This window comes from Scomber japonicus, chromosome 7 (assembly GCF_027409825.1).
Source record: "Scomber japonicus isolate fScoJap1 chromosome 7, fScoJap1.pri, whole genome shotgun sequence".
NCBI lineage: Eukaryota > Metazoa > Chordata > Actinopteri > Scombriformes > Scombridae > Scomber > Scomber japonicus.
The window spans coordinates 23,123,345-23,141,934 of record NC_070584.1 but is presented as its reverse complement, the minus strand read 5'-3'; the positions used below and the strand labels follow the sequence as shown (position 1 = coordinate 23,141,934).

Genomic DNA, 18,590 nt, shown 5'->3' with positions numbered 1-18,590 from the left:
ATGTTGTATTTTATTGTTATGTATGCGCAAAAATACAACAGAATGGTAGATTGTATGGACTATTATGGCTAAAGGGGAAATTTAATAATCCATGAACTCCACTGACTAACACAGAAATTATAAAAAAAACGGATAAAAACTGACTCATTTTACACAAATCTCTGGTGTCCCGTCCCCATGAGCTACTGCAGGTTGTAAGTGACAGAAATGAACTCAGAATTTGACAGCAGAATATAATAATGTAATAATAATGAGAGCACAGACAACAGAAATATCCAGTGAAGTGGTAATACAGTGTATCACTGTGCAGAATAATGGAAGAGGAGATGATTTGTCTGCGAGGTGAGTCAGCATGATTGACCATTAAAGACACAGTAAGAAAAGAACAAGTTTGTAATCCCGATATATGCTAAATATATGGTTAAATGTTTATATTTCAGTGTTTATGTATCAAAATCCTTTAGTTTCGTTTCAATTGAAGCTACTGGCAGGTGTTAAAACGCCCTTCTGATAAAATTCTGAGAAAGAAAGCTCTAAGAAAGCAACCCTGATAACGTCATCAGGTAGGAGGATGTCTTGTCTGCTGCTTTGGTTTTGAGCCTTCATGTGAGTCCTCTGACTTTATAAAAGTGCAAAAAAACACTACTGCTTTTTTGATTGCAGGGTTGGTTGTTCAATCCCTGGCTCTTTCTGTATGTTAAAGTGTCCTTGAGCAAGACACTAAACCCCCAAACCTCTGCATATAGTCACTGCTGTGTGTGTGTGTGTGTGTGTGTGTGTGTGTGTGTGTGTGTGTGTGTGAGAGAGAGAGAGAGAATTTGTCTGAGGTTAAAAGCAGTTAATAAGTGCAGTCCTTTGCCCATTTTATGGTTTTTAGTTCCCTATATGAGATGCTAAAGTATGTCCATGTCTGATAATTCAATTTGGCTTGAAAGATGAGACAACACATTTTGTCCCTGCTGTCACGTTTGTCTAGTGATTTTTGTTTATTGCATTCAATTTAGTTTTACCACTGCATTGGTGTAGTTGCTCTTTTATCAGGCCGTGTGGGCTGAGCACTGCAGGCTGTGTGCATGACTTAAATAAACAAATCAGGTAATCAAAGTAACGAAAGTGTTTGTGCTTGATGAAAAGGCTTTTTAGCTTCTGGGATGCCTTCATCCACCAACACTGAGCACATGGAAATGTTGGTATTGATTAATCATATGAAGTCCAGTTCATGAATGATACATTTCAGTTTTTTAAACATGTATTAGCAACCTGCATTCTAACTTCTTTTATACTTACTTGTTATGCATAATGTAGACCACAAATGACTCTGATTCTCTCCTTTTAGCATCAAATTCCCCCTTTGTGTTACCCTGTTGAGCTGCAGTGGAAGTACAGTAACAAAAAGAGGAACTTCGGCACTAAGTAGACCGTAACATTGAAAGATATCTACTTGATTTGAGTCGTTTGAAAGGCTAAAGCTTCATATTAGCTTCAGATAAACTCCTGACTACATTTTTGTACAGAAGGAGGACTGGGTTAAAATAAGTGTATTATGAAGGGTTTTTCTAATGGCCGGTTTGAGCAGGAGGAATCATTACAGCAAGAAAAAATGATTTCAATGTTCATTTTGACACCTGACTGTTGTTTTAAGAAAGACCTGTCCTTTAAAGCTGAACCCGATCTGCTGATGTAATCCATGATCAATTTGTTGCCATATTTTTGGGCAAAATTAGATTACTAACAGTCTCTTCTCTATGTTGTTTTTTCTTTGTTTCAGCTGCTGTCTTGCTGCAACAACTAACCAGCATCAATGTCTCAGCTTGAGGTAAATAAGACTCGTGGCTTCCCATACCCCCCCCCCCCCCCCACACACACACACACACACACCCACAGACACAAACACCTCCTATCTCGCCTTATCAACCTTGTCAAATCTGCAGTTTACTTTAGTGATAAGTTCTGTGCAAGAGCCAAACCTGAGTCTGAGTCTGCAGCTGTGCGTCACGTCGTGTTGCTCTGTCAGAAGAATACTAGGTTTGAAAAGTTTTATCTTTACTTCAGGGCTTAATTCACAGTTAATGAATAGACAGGGGACACACACTCTCACATGGTACATGCACACAGTGAGATATCATGAACTAGACACATCCTTTTTAGGCGTAGTAAAGCTAGAGGCTTTTTAAAATGGCTTTTAATTATTTTTTGCACAGTTGGGTAAAGACTGTTTTGGTGAATTTGTCAGCTATTGGGATGTAAATGCGTTTTCAAGAGCATATTTGATCTTATTCTATTTCCATTTCTTCAAAATAACTCTTTTCAAAGAAAGGTCCAAAAATGACAATAACGTGTTCAACTTCTTGATCTCAAATTGTTTATTGTAAGACACCACAGTTTAGAGCAGAGGTCTTCAACAGGGGGTCCGCGACCCCTAGGGCCATTATTTCCATAATGTATAAATGTGCACTCCTGTGGTCTGACCTTGCACAACGAAAACAAAACTCTCAAGTCAGTGCTTTCAAAATATTCAATTTCCGCTGCCCCCACAAAAAAGAGAGTGCTGTTTCCCAAAAATTGCTGCCCTGGTGTTACTCTGTATTTCATGTAGACTGAATTTCAACATTTCAACACATTTTGTCTCTCTCAGTGGACATGGCCTCAGTGTTACTGCCTTGTTGCCTCAGAGCTACTTTGGGAATTCGAGCTGCAATGATCAGCTGAATAACCGATTGACTGCCAACTAATAAATGGATCTTCAATTAAATTGATAATTGATTAATTGCTAACTAATAAATTGACCATCAATTAAATAGATAATCAATTCATCTTTTTAAGTAATTTTAATAAAGAATATTTTCTGTTGTCTTCAACCTTCTGTGATAGTAAACTGAATATCTTTGGGTTGGTGGCGACATTTTATGGACACAACAATTAATCGGGAGAAATAATTGACAGATTAATTGATTATGAAAGTAACCGTTAGTATCAGCCCTACAGAGAATTGAACTACCCCTCCCCGCAGAACAGATCCTTTATAACAGAACTACTAGACCTTCTTAATCTGTTAAATAATGTTACTCAATTTTTAGTTTAAGATTACTAAAGTCCATAAAACCAGATCCATCCAATCCATTTATTATTACCACAAAACTATTTATCTAAATTATGATCATACAGTTGTACCATATAAGTTGCAATAAAAAATGTGAAGAAATGCATGTGCAGAGCAGTTGCAGTGCAGAAAATAAAGTTGCTTGATTTTTGATGGGTGTTCAACTTCGATGAACAGTGCAGCAGTGTTTCAGCTTTATGTATATCACAGACATGATTAAGAAAGGGATAAAATGAGACCCTAACCCCCTGCAGCTGCTATACAAGTTTAACTTTTTGAGTGCACTTTGAAAAAATTCCAGCTTTCACGAAAACATTGTACCTCTGTGCCTGCAGAGTTAATCATGGTGCAAACACCCACAGAGACACGAAGACTGGGGGTGATAGTCAGAGTGTGGTGGAGGTGGTTGATTGGAGTCTCTATTTATGGAGTGATGCTAATCATCCTCTTTGCACCCCTGGGTGTCATTATACATGCAGGTGAATGTTGTCAGTTTTGGCATCAGAGGAACAAGTTTCTTCTGGCGGTCTGCTGCACTCACATCACATCACACATCACGAGCACAGTGGGAGGGTTTGTCCAGCCTGCTCTTCACACTACGATGATGAATTTATATTCATTTTCCCTCTTAGGGAAAGTATTGGGTTTGCTCTTATGAGTTCATAGAAGATCCAATGCATCCTGATGAAATAGACTTACCTCTGATTACATCGTCACGCTGTTAACAGACGGAGTTTATCTATGTCTGCAGTGGATATGTATATATTAAGTATATAGTAGGCTACAGTATATGTTTAACTGTATATGTGTAGCTTTATGCATGGTAATGCAGTAAATAGATGAGTACACACTGTGCCGAGCAGATGGAGCCCAGCCGATTCTGAGATGCCTGCAGCGTTTAACTTTGGATGCATGTCGGATGGTGATCAGAACAGCAAGATGTCTGAGCTGCTTCACACCCACACACACACACACACACACACACACACACACACACACACACACACACACACACACACACACACACACACACACACACACACACACAGACGATTAGGTGCTGCCTCCTCTGGTGGGTTAAATCTCCACAGTGGGATTATCCAACGTGTCTTTCAATTGCTTTTTATTGCTTTCTATTTTGACCAGGATGTGTGAAAGCACTGTGGGGAGCAGGCAGGCTTCAGCTCTGTCTGTAACACAGAACATATGGAAATGTTAAGCAGGCTGCTCGCCTGGTGAGGTAAACACCCAGTGACACCCTTCAGTTGTTTACTGTAAACACAAAAGGCTGAAATTATTTGATGAAAATTGGTAGAAGGTTTCTAGAGCCAAATTGCAAGGATGTCTCTAATGGCACAAGTGATTGGAGAGAATTACTGCAATTGAGGCCAATTACCACATTTACACAACAGCTTAATCAACTGATTTGCAAAAATGAGAGAATCAGAGAGATAATAAATTAATTTCATGAAATTAGATCATGCATTCACACATTTATATATCATAATACACAAGAATCAATACACTTATTTCCTCTCTTAAAATTCTGAGACATATACTTTAAAAGAAGAGGAAGAAGTTTCCCCATGATTGGGAACCAGCGTGATACCATTTGTTCATAGTTTGAGGGTAGAAAATGCTTAAGAAATTTAGGACATCAGGGATTAATGGTCTGTGTTGCTCTTAATCTCTCAGTATTACACAGGGGGCAATCATTTCTAGGACTGTGATTTCACACCTCACTCAGTAATCATGCAGGGATAAATCATTTATGGAGGACTGTTCTTACTGGCAGAAAGATACATTAGAATACAAAGTGGTTGTAGTTTAAGGTTTGAATACATGTGAACAACTGTCTTATTGTCACACAACTCATTCATCTATACTGAACTGAGCTGCAATCATTACTCAGTGACTGAAGCACTGAAACAGCTGAGGTTTGGGGCTTGATTCCCACTGTGTCCGGCCACACTTTGCTGCAATATGTCAGTCACTTTGGGAGAGTGTGTGAGTCATGAGCATCGACACAGCGCTGTAATCTGGATTCACAGAGATGAGTGCAGTCAGCCCACTGAATTTTAGAGGCAGAGGCCTACTAAAAGACCATCGTCCCATTTCACCGCACACCAGAGTTACTGCTTCAGTTTCATTCTCACTTTCTGTGTGTGACATGATTGGGGATCAGCCAGGTGATAACACAGCCAGCTGCTTCCCTTTTGGCTGCTGATTGGCTGGATGAGAATATGTCATTCAGCTAAAAAAAACATGTTGAAGCAACCAGAGTGTGCTGCTGTGAATGCAGTTGTATTGTGCTGTGAAAATGTCATTCCTCCAAAATGTCAAATTTGGAAGGAAAATATCACATCATTGTGAGTGCTTCAGAAACAACAGCTGACGCACAGAAAACTTATTTTAACCCTTATTTATCCTGAGGGACATTCTTGGCTTTTTAATTTGCAGTTTTGTCATCATTTTGACTGTGTTACTATACAAGTCATAACATTTGATGGCTCACCACTTGATCTAGTTACCTCCTTTAAATATCTTGGCCTCTGGATTGACCCATTGCTTTCTTGTAAATATCACATAAAATCCACCACAAACAAACTAAGTCATAATCTAGCCATACTAAAAGATAAAGACCACGTTTTACAACATCGGGCATGCACAGGATAAAACCTGTCTCCCCGGAGCATGAAGAGTCATGCACGTTAAGCTTAAAATTGTGCAAATGAATGAATATTTGGTAGTGTTTGAATTTTAGGTTGTGATCATCAGGACTGAAGTTGGTTAAAAGATTTAACTCAGTGAAAGTGGAAAATAATATTCATATCTAATATTTTTATGGCAAATTTTTGAGCCAGATATTTTTGTGCTTTAAGGAAATCAGTGCAGTGAAAGTTACTGTATTGCAGTGAACATCAAAGGTCAAACCCTTTACGGTACTGTTTGCCTTTAGACAGCTGACAACCTTGCTTGTCAATTTCTTTGTTGGCATTTGGAGTGTTTCTCTGAAGTGTTTTGTCACTTCTTCTTAGCTGACAAAAAAATTGCAGAAGATGAGCTTGAAAAGTGCACTAAGGACAATTATCAATATGTAATGCTGGACAATTTCACTTCCACAGGCATAAAGCGAGAAAGAGTGAGCAAGGACTCTTATTTGAACACACTTCCATTTAACAGAGGTTATATGTGTAGACAGCATGCATGGTGTATTATGAAAGGTGTCACCCCTTTACAAGTAAAGCTAATTAATATATGAGGACAAACTGTTCGTATTGGAGCGGCTAAATGATAGAATATTGAGTTTTGATTATGACTACATGAAAGAGAAGAACAAGCCATCTGTGATTCTGAATCTTAGAACAAATGACAATGCTGTCAAACAGACAGACAGCCAAATGTTGTGTCTCCTCCTGTTTTTGTCACTCATGCAGAGGCACCTGGTTAGTACACAGCGTCCACATTGGAAACTGTTCCTTCTTTTGACAGAAATATGCAGTATAATATTTGCACCTGTAGCCACAAACAGGCTAAGTGTGTTTTTAAAGCAGTTGATAATAGACCACCATGACATGTTCAAGACATTCAGACAGACAGGTCACCTATCCCCAGGCAACATTTCATGACTCACAATGGTAGAATGATTATAGGGTTTGGACCGCTTGTTAGTTATGATGCATGAGGTTTGAAAGTAAACACTGTTCTTTGAACATCATATAGTACACATGTAGTCTGTAACTTTAAAAAAAACATATCAAATATGTACAACTGCAAAACTTTGGAAGAGAAATATAATTTCTAAATGGCATTCCTGTCATTGTAGGATCTGTACAACTCAGCGAGCAAAGGTTGAATCCAAAGAAGATATTTGCATTTAAGCACTATGCATGATGCACATAGTTAGTGTGTTTGGTTAGACATGTAGAACAGGGAGCGTAGTCCCTCTTGCTGCTGTTCAAGCAACTACCGTGCATTTAGAAATCCCCAGGCTGCAGTAGGCAGAGATGTCTGATTGTCAGGTAATGCAAGATTACATCAACCAGGTTTGGGTTTTTTATGTTTTTATTCCAAAACGAGCAGTGTGTTTACATTTACATTTTTTTCAGGTATAGACACCTTTATTTGATAGTTGACAGACTGGAAATACTGGGAGAGAGGGCAGGACGAGACATGCAGTAAAGGTCCTCCGCCCGAGATTCGAACCGGGGTCCGCTGCGTACGTGGCATTGGCTCTTAACCACTCGACAACCTGTGCGCCTATTTACATTTACTTAATTAATCTTGTTACAGTTGGCTTTCTCTAGTGAACTGATTCCACCAACTACATTTCTCCTGGAGAAAGATGATTTGTTGGACATTTACACATAGACACACTAATTATTGAGATCACAGTGGGTGTTGCCTGCCTCATTTATTCTAATAGGGTTAATGGAGTTTTAATTGGCTTTTTAAAATGTATGCAAAGACTATGAAAGTGGTGCTATGAGGCTGATTAGCTGGATGAAAGGAAAGATCTTCATGGCAAAATGTCTTCATATTTAACATTCCAGCTAAAGTCTCACTAAAGCTGAATGTTTCGAAAATGAGGTCAGGTTAAGAGAGAAATGTTATTACTGATTCTATCATGTCGGAAGTTTGCAGTACAATACTGTATATATATATGGACTCCAGTACCATTTGTCAGACATTTTCACATCCAAATAATTTTTAGTTAATTATGGAGCCTTTGTTCAGTTAACTTGATGTTGCTTTACAGTTAATTCTTGACATCAACTCAAACATACTTGTTCCAGGCTTTGGACCATATCACACAGTCTTCATCAGCAGATGGAGTTTTTCTCCATCTTAGTCTGAGCAGTTATAGGACTTTTTGTCCATTTTGTCTTAAAACTTGAACTTGATGGTTAATTCTTTTAGGCTATATTGTAGTCTATTTTAGCTCTCTTTTCATTTTTAATTACTGTTTTCTTTTTATAATAATTGGGTTTTCTTGTTTTTAATTGTGTTTAATATTTAGTTTTTATGTAAAGCACATTGAGTTGCTCCTGTGTATGAAATAAAGCTGCGTTGCCTTGCCTTACCTTGACCTTAACAAACCTGACCAAAACAACAGTTAACATAACAATCTCAACTCCAGATTGACTGAAAAGTATCAATCCAGCTGGTCAGATACATAGTAAAATAACACAACACTTGGAGGTCACAACCTTCTGAGACGTAGAGAATTTGGGATGTAAGACCTGAGCTGCAGGTGCATCAATTCAGCAATTCAAGTCTCTCCAAATTCAGGTCAACAGTTCCAGCTTTGAGGGGCGTTATATCTAATAACTGGAGTGAAATCCTTTCTTTGTACTGGCTTTGAGGAATAACAAAAGGTGATTCATGTGGAGAAAACCAAACCTTTAAAAATCTTTAGGTACACAAAAGAAAGTGGGATCGATATCCAACAGGTCCAGAGACAAAGAAAAGTCTGAGGTGGACAGCAGGCCTTTCGGTCATGTTTTGTTTTTAATCATGGACAACAACAAGCAGGGAAATTAGAATTGCTGGTGGAACTTCGAGGATGGCAGATCAATATCCATCAGCTCCCACTGAACTGCCAGGTGACAACTTTGAACTCTACTAAAGCACAAATAACGTAGAAATAGAAGCTCTGATCTGTCGGGGCTAATGTCAAAAGGGGCATAGATTTTTTGGGGGGTGTACGTGTTTCCTTGGCTGTCTTAGTCTCATGTGACACTTTTTAAATGAGGTTAAGTCATCTTTGTGTGGTCCTGAGTCCTGTTTACACAAAAACCCACACAAACAGGCAGATTTAAACAGGATTTGCAATACCATCATGTATCAACCAGACACAGTGGTCTTTCACCTCTAAAATCCATTACAATGCATCAACAAATATTAGCCTAAATTGATTTGCAGGAGAAATATGCAAAAAAAAGTGGCCAACTTTAATGCTCAGAAACGAAGAAAAACAAACTACTTACTTACTGTTAGATGTGAAAAGTGTTTGTGCCACCCCTGCTGTCCCCACAGGGCAGATCGTGCAGATGCCATCAAGGGTCCTGAATATCAGATTACACATTTAGATCCTGTGTGGTCTGTGTTGACTCTTGAGCTATTTCTAATTTATACAAATATAATTTCAGCATTTAGCTTGTTGAGGCAAGGCTGTCATGAATCTCAGTCGGACTATTAAATGATATATATGCATAATCTATTTGCATGTCAAAGCGGATTAACATAGTAATTGGAACTGATTGTATGATATTGCATAATTCTGTGGGACGGTCAAATTCCCAGTCTCTAATGTTTTATTAATGGACTTCTGAGTCATTTCTTAGTGTTCTCTATTTGACACAGTGTGCAATTCAATTGGTGAGCTCAAATGAAACTCATCTATATTATATAAATTAATACTGTTCAATTGGTGAAGGAGCAACAAAAGCTGTTCAGTCACATCACCATTGAACTGTGTTGTGTTACAGCACTACCTTCACAAATGTAGAGCTGCAACAATTAGTTGATTAATTGAGTAGTTTCAAGCTATTAAATTAATCGCCAACATATTGTTTTATCCATTTTTTAATAAAAAAATTCCAAATTCTCTGTTTCCAGCTCCTTTTAAAAGTGAATATTTTCTGGTTTTCTGGTAAATAGCTTTGGGTTGGACTGCTGGTCAAGACAAATGAAGACATTTGAGGATGTCACCAAGGGCTTTTGGGAACAATGATCAACGTGTTTCACCATTTTATGACCAGACAACAAATCAATTAATTGAAAGGAAGCCAACAACAGCAATTCACAAACTACAACCTCAGTTTTTTTCCTTTTAAGATATTTTCAACCAAAAATGAGTTTTATAACCTTCATTGTGGCCACTGATCATATATTCTGTATTTATTTCATCTTTTCACTGAAGCTATGTAACTACTGCAGCTTTACATTAAATAATCAATACTCAACTTTCATTGATGACATTCAGGTTCAATGACCCAGCCTGATTCATATCTTCCCTATCTTTCTCTCTCTGGGTGCAGGGTCGCCGGGAGTCTCTTCCTGTGATCAATCAGGTGGTGCGACGGCGTTGCTCCGGGACGTTGCTACTTCCTCCGCTGTCGAGGAGACACTCCTGTCAGGATCGCCCGTATGATGGCAGACGGCTGTCCACAACTAATGGCCTGCCGCTGGACCGTCTGGAAATACTGTACAGCCGAGCACTGGCCAGTCACGATGAGAGCCGGTCAGTTAATCACATATACTCTTATATTCTTTCTTTCTTTCTTTCTTTCTTTCTTTCTTTCTTTCTTTCTTTCTTTCTGTCTGGGTTGTGTTTGTGGGGTTTGTTTCATACACACAGTGCTTTTGGTTCTCATGCCTTCATTATACTGCTGCTGACTGTTGGCAGCGCTCCTACATTATTTGAGCAGACAGCCTATTAGAGCTTGTTGAGATCAATGCAGCACATATAAATGGATGAATGTTGGTTTCCTTGCTGGAATTCATCTTGAGAGGCGTGTGTTTGGTTTGGATTTGGAGCCTCTGCTGATCTGTGTAACTGAGACAGGTGATTAGTATTCAGCTCAACATTAAAGTATTTGCAAGGACATTAGGTTGATCAATCAGTGTGATGGAAAATAAGACTCTTTTACTTGAATCTAATAATAGATTTTTTTTTCTTTCTTTACCTCTCTAAAGTCAGGGGTCTGAGTCACCTTAGCTCGTTATCTCTGAATCTCTTGTATCTCAGGGTTTGGCTCAGTCCAGGTGGACACCAAAGGAGCAGTCAGGTCTCTGTCTGAGTGAGCACACAGACATGTGAAGAGGGATTGTGTGGTTTTGGATGGCTTCTCTTTTTCATTTCCCGGTAATTGCAGCATCAGGAATAGGCCTGTCACTGAAAGGTTGTACAGTAAGCATGTGTTTGTTCCTCTTTGACATCTACTTTATCTCCCTTCTCTCATAAAAGTTTTATTCTGAGGGATTTGGTAACATCACAAACTCCCTTCTTCAGTGTGAAAAAGCTTTTGGAGAAACAGCTTGTTATCTAATCATTTAGCCCGTGTTTTCCCCACAGCTCTATAAACAACGGTGGGCATATGTAGCGTCCCTGTTTTGACATACTGCAATTATTATTATTTTATTTTTTTTCGGCATATTGAGCAGTAGATAGACAGGAAACATGGGAGAGAGAGAGGGGGGTGTGACATGCAGCAAAGGACCTCCGGCCGGGATTCGAACCGGGGTCGGCTGCATACATGGCATGCACTCTAACCACTTGACCACCTGCACACACATACTGCAATTATTTGATAAAAACCTTAGATAGGTAGAACGGGTCATCCACTAATAAGAAGGCTGATGGTTTGATTCCCTGCTTCCCCAGACCACATGTTATTGTCCTCGGGCAAGATACTGAAGCCCAAATTGCTTCCCAAGGCTATTCCATTGGTGTGTGAAAGATTAGAAACTCTTACTGATACTGATGAGCAGGATGCCACCTTGTATTGAAGCCTCTGCCATCAGTGCATGAATGTGTGTCTGAATGAATGAATGTAGCCTGTTTAAAAGTGCTTTGAGTGGGTGGAAGACTAGAGAAGCTATAATGTAGAAATGCAGTAGTTTTACCATTTTGCCTTCATAAAATGCTAGCAGTACTGGGCAATAAACCTAAATATTGAAGAACAAATAATGCTAATATGCCAACAGTTAATGCACATATGTTACAATTAGGGCTGCAATTAATGGTTGTTTTTATTGTTGAGTAATATATCATTGAGTTATTATAGTCTATAAAATGCCATTGCCTCTCCATACATGACAGAAATATTCAAGTTGTCTACGTTATCAGCCTCTGATTGTCGTACAAGGTCAGCATGACTTCTGAGACCTGAGATCCCTGGAGCTAAAAATGCTTCATTGAAGAGTGGGCTGATTATATATGCATTAGGGGAGAATGGGGTTGGTAGTCACACTTTTTACTTTCATCTGAATTCCTCATAAACCGTATACTGAATAGATTCCCTTTTCATTTGTAATGAAAGCCTAAAGTGTCAGGTAGAAATAGAGTGGTCTTTCTCTCCTTCGGCTGATTCTGTGCAAAAGATATGGGCTGTCAAATATGTCTTATGCACTTGTGACAACCATCCTCATTGTGGGGTTGGTAGTCACACACTATGGGGTTGGTTGTCCCTGTGTTATTTTAATGGAGAAAGTTGTTTAATGTTTAGTTTCATTGAAAAACAACAACCTAACATATCCCCTGCACCAACAAAAACAGGAAACAGGAAAAATCATTTCTATAAGTGCATTTGTTTTGTCCTTATCTAATATTGTGCATTTTCACTTCTCTGATTGTCCTGAGCTTTACATCTGGAGGAGTCTGGCCTTTGTTTGTCTTCCTGATAAAGTTCCTGGTGATTTTGCTATCTTAAAAGATTGTTTTATTATTAACTCATTGTGTAAAACCCTACAAGAGAAACACTGAAAAGCTGGATATTTACATTTTCACCTGAAAAACACTAAACATCCTCCATTTAAGTAACGAGCAAATACATGACATTTTGTCCTGATAATTGTATGAAAGGATTAGCAGATTATCACAATTTTATCCATTATACATCAGCTGATTAATTGATTGATCTGCTCAGGTTTCAGTTCTTGCTTAGTAGGCTTAATACTGATCATTGGCAGTTTGGCCATTAAGAGAGAGAAAAACAGAAGGAATGAAACCTGATGGAGAACAGCATCCACAAAAAAAGAACAGCATCCATACAAAAAAGGCAAGATGTAAAATATTTAACAACAGTTACAAAAATATCAACATCAGACTAGGTAGACGTGAAGATGGGGAGCGAGAGATGAGATGATACAGAGATGTTGTACAGTATATTCAGCCTGTTAAAGTATGCAGTAATGTGTGACATGTATCGCACATTTTGTATTTTAAACGAAATAAATGTGTTTATTTTGGAAGTGCAGTGGTATTTAGTGTTACAGGGACGTGTTACAGCAAGGGGGAAGAAACTGTTCCTGTGCCTACTGCTTTTGGTATAAATATATGTACATATATATATATATATATATATATATATATATATATATATAAGGATGTAGGAGTGTGTGGTGGTGGGTCTTTACAGCTTTTTTATCCTCCTGTCCCAGTTCTTGGGCAGTCTGAAGGCATGATGAAACCACAATGAAAGGAAGAGACACAGATGAACAGAGTAAATAAGTGATGGAGAAGAGAGACAGAGTAAAAGAGGAGAGAGAGAGAGAGAGAGAGAGAGAGAGAGAGAGAGAGAGAGAGAGAGAGAGAGAGAGAGAGAGAGAGTAAATGGAGCAAGAAAGGAGAGAAAAGAGAAAGAGAGAGACAGAGAGTAAAAGGAGAGAGAGAGAGAGAGAGAGGGAAAGAAAAGGAAGAGGGAGAGAAAGAGAGAGAGAGAGAGAGCCAGGGAAAGAAAAGGAAGAGGGAGAGAAAGAGAGAGAGAGAGCCAGGGAAAGAAAAGGAAGAGGGAGAGAAAGAGAGAGAGAGAGAGAAAGAAGAGAAAGAGAGCGAGAGACAGAGTAAAAGAAGAGAGTGGCAACGAGAGTAAAGGAAGCGAAAAAGGAGAGAGAGAGAGAGAGACAGAAAAAGAAAAGGAAGAGCGACAGAGAGAGAGAGAGAGAGAGAGAGAGAGAGAGAGAGAGAGAGAGAGAGAGAGAGAGAGAGAAAAGGAAGAGCGACAGAGAGAGAGAGAGAGAGAGAGAGACGGTACTGACTGAGCGCTGTAGAGTCGTTTCAGCACTCGGGCTCGTGGACAGCAGCACCATGCTGCTCAGTTAAAGGTCTGAAGCTCCGTGTTTCCTCCTCAAACTCTCACACTCTCTTCTTCCATCGATGTTTGTCGTTTTAAATTCGAAATCGTCTAAGAAATAGAAGGGGAAAAAGCAGCAGCAAACCGAGAAATAAAGTAGATAATAAAATGGAGTGTAACAAGCTGAGCAGAGAGGGAGCGGGGCTCGCCAAGCCGCCCAAACATCTGTGGAGGCAGCCCAGGACTCACATACGGATCAAACAGCGCTTCAACTCGGACACTGAGCGCTACCTGTGCCGAAACCGGACCTTGGAGAAGCTGCGTCCCGGGCTGAGGAAACCCCGCATGTCCTGGCCCTCTTCGCTGAAACGGTAACCCCTTTCCCCTCTGAAGTGTCCAAAACTCACCACAGGTTAAATTATGACACTCCAACTCAAGCTTTCTAAAAATGACAAAAAAGGTCCAAAACTTCTGCAGCAAGATTTTATAACCGACATGAAATAAATGTTTCTGAATTATTTCATTTGATTTTGATGGAGAGAGAGAGAGAGAGAGAGAGAGAGAGAGAGAGAGAGAGAGAGAGAGAGAGAGAGAATTAATTCATGCAATGTCAAAAAAGCTCCAGGCTATTTGATATAACCTGTTTAATGGATAGCATCACTTAAAAAAAAAAAAAGTCTGTCTCAAAACAACAGCAAGGTCCTTATGAAGATTGAAAGAGGTTTTCCTTGCTGTAATCATTCCTCCTGATTCTGCTGGCTATTCCCTTCACTTCCCTTTAGATGCAATGTAAGTGATGGGGGGGGGGGCAATGGTTTCAGTGTATCCACCCAGTCATTTTATGCAAAAATGTTTATCTGAATCTTGTATATCTGCCACATTTACAATCTTTTTAGCATCGAATTCCCTCTTTGTGTTGTTCCCTGTTCAGCTGCAGGAACAGGAACAGTACAGGAACAGAAAAGGGGACTTTGGCTCTAAAAAGACTGTAACATTAAAAAATATATACTATCTATGGCTGAATCTTCATATTAGCTTCAGATAAACTTTTAAATAAATTTTTTTGCAAAGGAGGCTTGTGCATTATGAAGGGATCTTGTAATGGCCAGTATGAACAGGAGAAATGATTATGGCCATAAAAAACTATTAAATGTTCATCTGGGCTCCTGATAGTTTAAAGAAACAATTGTGAACCTATCCTTTAATAACAACGCTCAATCAGGTGGAGTCACACTCGACTACATTAAATAACAAGGGAGTATTTTCTCTTATGGCTATGAGACATGCTACCTTGGAGTTTTGTATGATCTGCATCAAACCCTACACATAAAACTGTAGCCTAAAACCGATCACCATATATATCTACCACCAGCCTCTATAGACAGAATTGAACAATGATTAATGACCGAATGTCTATGTTTTTTGTTTGTTATTTCATAGTTATGGAATGTAACTTGGGTCATCAATCTTTCCTGCCTGTTGTAATGAAATGGGGGAAAAAAGGTCATCAGAAATCCAAAATTGCTGATATAAATGGATACTTTATTAATCTCAAAGGGAGATTAAAGTAAATTCAATTAAATTGAACTGACTCATAAATTGATCAGGGTCAGGAAGACTCCCGTAGATGCTGCTATGTTTATTGAACCACTAAATCACCTGTCAAGTTTGTTAAATCTTGAAAATACACCTGCTAGAAAGTCTTCAATCTGTCCAGTTCATTTTCCAGTTTTTACGTCTGTATATGCAACAAATTAGACCACCAACTGAAATTTTTTCAACTGTAACAAAACTAAAAATCATCATATGGTTACCTTTTTATTTACTACTTTGCTACTGCATTGTGTCCAATGTAAGCCCTAGATACAGTTTTCATTATGTTTAGTGTGTTTTTAGACCTTTATCTTTAAGACAGACTTCAGTATCTTGAATACCAATACAGTTTTCATTTTTTTTCATATATGGACCTGCAAACGTATATGGGGGTGGGGTGAGCAGCCACTGACTCACAGTGATTTCTTTGCACCTGTCAAGTCAGTCAGGCAGCCCACACTTCAATTAGTCCTCAGCAGACAAAAGCATTAAGATGCTCTCTATTGAGGAAATTTTGCATCTGTTGCACCAAATAATGTGTCACCTTGGGAACATTTCATTACTAGATGCGTTTTGTCAATAGGCTAGAAGGCTTTCTGAGAGATCAGGTCCAAATTAAATTAAATTTGAACACTATCGCTGACCTCAGAGGGAGGAGGCAAACACAGACACTGCGATGCTTGGAAAACATGAAATTATTCACTTCCAAGCAATTATTTCTTATTGCAAGTTCAGAAAACATGCAATCACAGAATCATTTTGTTCTCAAATCAATCAAATTAATTGGATCCCCAACATATATTAAAGTAAAGACAACTATAATTTTAATCGTGGCACCAGCAGGAGTTTATTGGATTAAAAGCCCACAAAATTGCACACTGTGATTGAGTGGGTGTCTCCTGAAGGGGCTTCTGACCTGTTTGGCAGACTATGCTTCATATTTGCTGTGTGCACTGTGAGGGGTGATGGAGGAATTGTGATCGATGATTTAGCTAACAGACTTCTGCCCAGTAAACTTCATCAGTCAAACTTCAATCCTGCATTATTTTCTTATTCCCTATTTCCTCATAAACAAGCAGTGCGAGGGAAGAGAGCGATGGCTGGTGTTTGTGCTTCAGCTGTTTTTGTGGCATTTTGAATATTTTACTATGATTATGTGAGTCTTTCTGAAAAATGTATATTAATGTCAATGGGTTTTGTGAAAACTCATTTTACAGTATTATCAAGGTTTCTGTGTGGATATGGAGTCTCATGGTAATTTAAACTTGGATTCAATCTTTCAGTCTATTTCCACTCTATTGTAATTATAGGAAATCACTGCACATCCTGACATTGCATTATAATGTTTACATCTTACACTTAATTACGTTAGCAGCAAACACTGACTGTTTATAGTATATTTCAGCAGTATCTCTACAGTGTGTTCAGCACAGAAGAAAATGGGAAAAGCTTTAATTTAAAAAATGACCACAAAAAAAAAATCCTTTGATCTCAGCTGCAAACTTGAACTGTCATGAAAACCGCTATCAGTTTAGCTCGACTACCCAGACGACACTCGCTGTCATGACTGATGCTGCAGCTCATCTCCACTCAGAGGCTTTTTACACACAAGTTAAAAATGCAGTTTTTATCTCCTGATAGTGAAATAAGAAGATAATCACCAAAAAGTTTTCATTTGAAAGATTTATTTTACTCTGGAGAACGTGAAAGACAGATGACTTTAAAATGTGGACGTTGCAGTATAGGGTTCATCAGTATGGAGAATCAGTTAGTTATAATTAGTAAAACCTGTTTAACTCTAAACAAGCTAGAATTACAAGATTTTGTAAAGTAAGTCACTAGACTACAGAATGTTTTATTTCATTATTTGATTAAATGATGACAGAAGGCCTATTTCACAACACATTCACAATACTGCAATCTCAAACTGGTTACAGCACTATCTTAAATCGTAGCCTGAAACAATGGCAGAGTCCAAAAACAATCAGGCATGTGGTGTGTCTTATTGTTCAAACCTGGTAAAGAAGCAGCCACATTTTATGTTTCAGAGTTTTTTAACGAACAAATATTTAAAAAGGAGATGGATTGTGTTCATAAGAAGAGGTGAAGGGAGCAGGATTTACTGTGAGGAGACGTCATGCTCATGTGTGCCTTGCACTTTAAGGAGTTGTCCAGTTGTAAATATTTGAAACCGCTGACTGTTCCTTCCAGATTTCTTTAGAATAACTAGAGAGAAATGAAACCACACTAGACACAAATGGCAAAAAGAAGTGGTTGCGATGTGGAAGAAACAGCAGAAGATGAAATGAAGTGTGTTGATTAGTGACCTCCAGGTGAGTGTACTATGTTATGTAATTGGATGTAGTCACCCAGAGGTTATTACAGTTGAAATATTAACACTGTAGATCATTTACCATCCAAGATAACGTTACACAAACTTGATAAACTACTGTTTGCCATATAAAGCAGCATCTAGCATATGCTAGATGTTACGCTAGTGAGTCATAAAGTTAGGATTTTCAATTTATACATGTTAGTAAGGTAAATTGAATAATACACAGGAAAAAATACTGGAGTTGGAGGAAATGGGTTTGTGCCTTTTTTCTCTTTGGACCCCTACAGGATAGCTGAGGTGTGTCTGATAAAGACTTAAGGTATTTCACAAAGTTCTCATCCAAACATGCCAGGATTGTGTACTGGTTCAAAGTGAGGAGGATTGGAATTGCCACTGTGAAAAAGGTCTTTCGGCCAAGCCCCAGCGTGAGCTGCATCTTATTGATGAGTTTTCTTGTTTTGCCTGTGTGTCGCTGCTGGCCTTAGGGAGAGATTTGGCAGAAAAATTTGGAGCAAGCACATCTACACTGAGTCAGGTTTTAATTACATTCTCTAATTAATTGTACCTCATATTGGGAGCTGTTCAAATCTGGATGATGTGAGAACTGGGGGAATGAACAATGCCTATGAAATATCAGCAGTACAGTACAAATCAGGGTCAAGGGTCACGATTGACTGCACAGATTTCATATATGAGAGTCCAGAGGCAGCTGGCCTCCACATTCTCCACGTACAAAAGCTACACCACCTTCAAGGCTTAAACT

General features: G+C 38.7%; 1 protein-coding gene across 1 annotated transcript in view; it reads left to right on the top strand.

Moving 5' to 3' along the window:
• The first annotated feature begins 1,091 nt into the window (after nt 1–1,091).
• Nucleotides 1,092–18,590, top strand: part of LOC128361598 (cAMP-specific 3',5'-cyclic phosphodiesterase 4D-like) — a 90,849-nt gene continuing 73,350 nt past the window's right edge. Inside the window, exon 1 of the mRNA XM_053322116.1 lies at nt 1,092–1,095. The gene's annotated coding sequence lies outside the window, so the exon portion shown is untranslated. The remainder of the gene's footprint in view (nt 1,096–18,590) is intronic.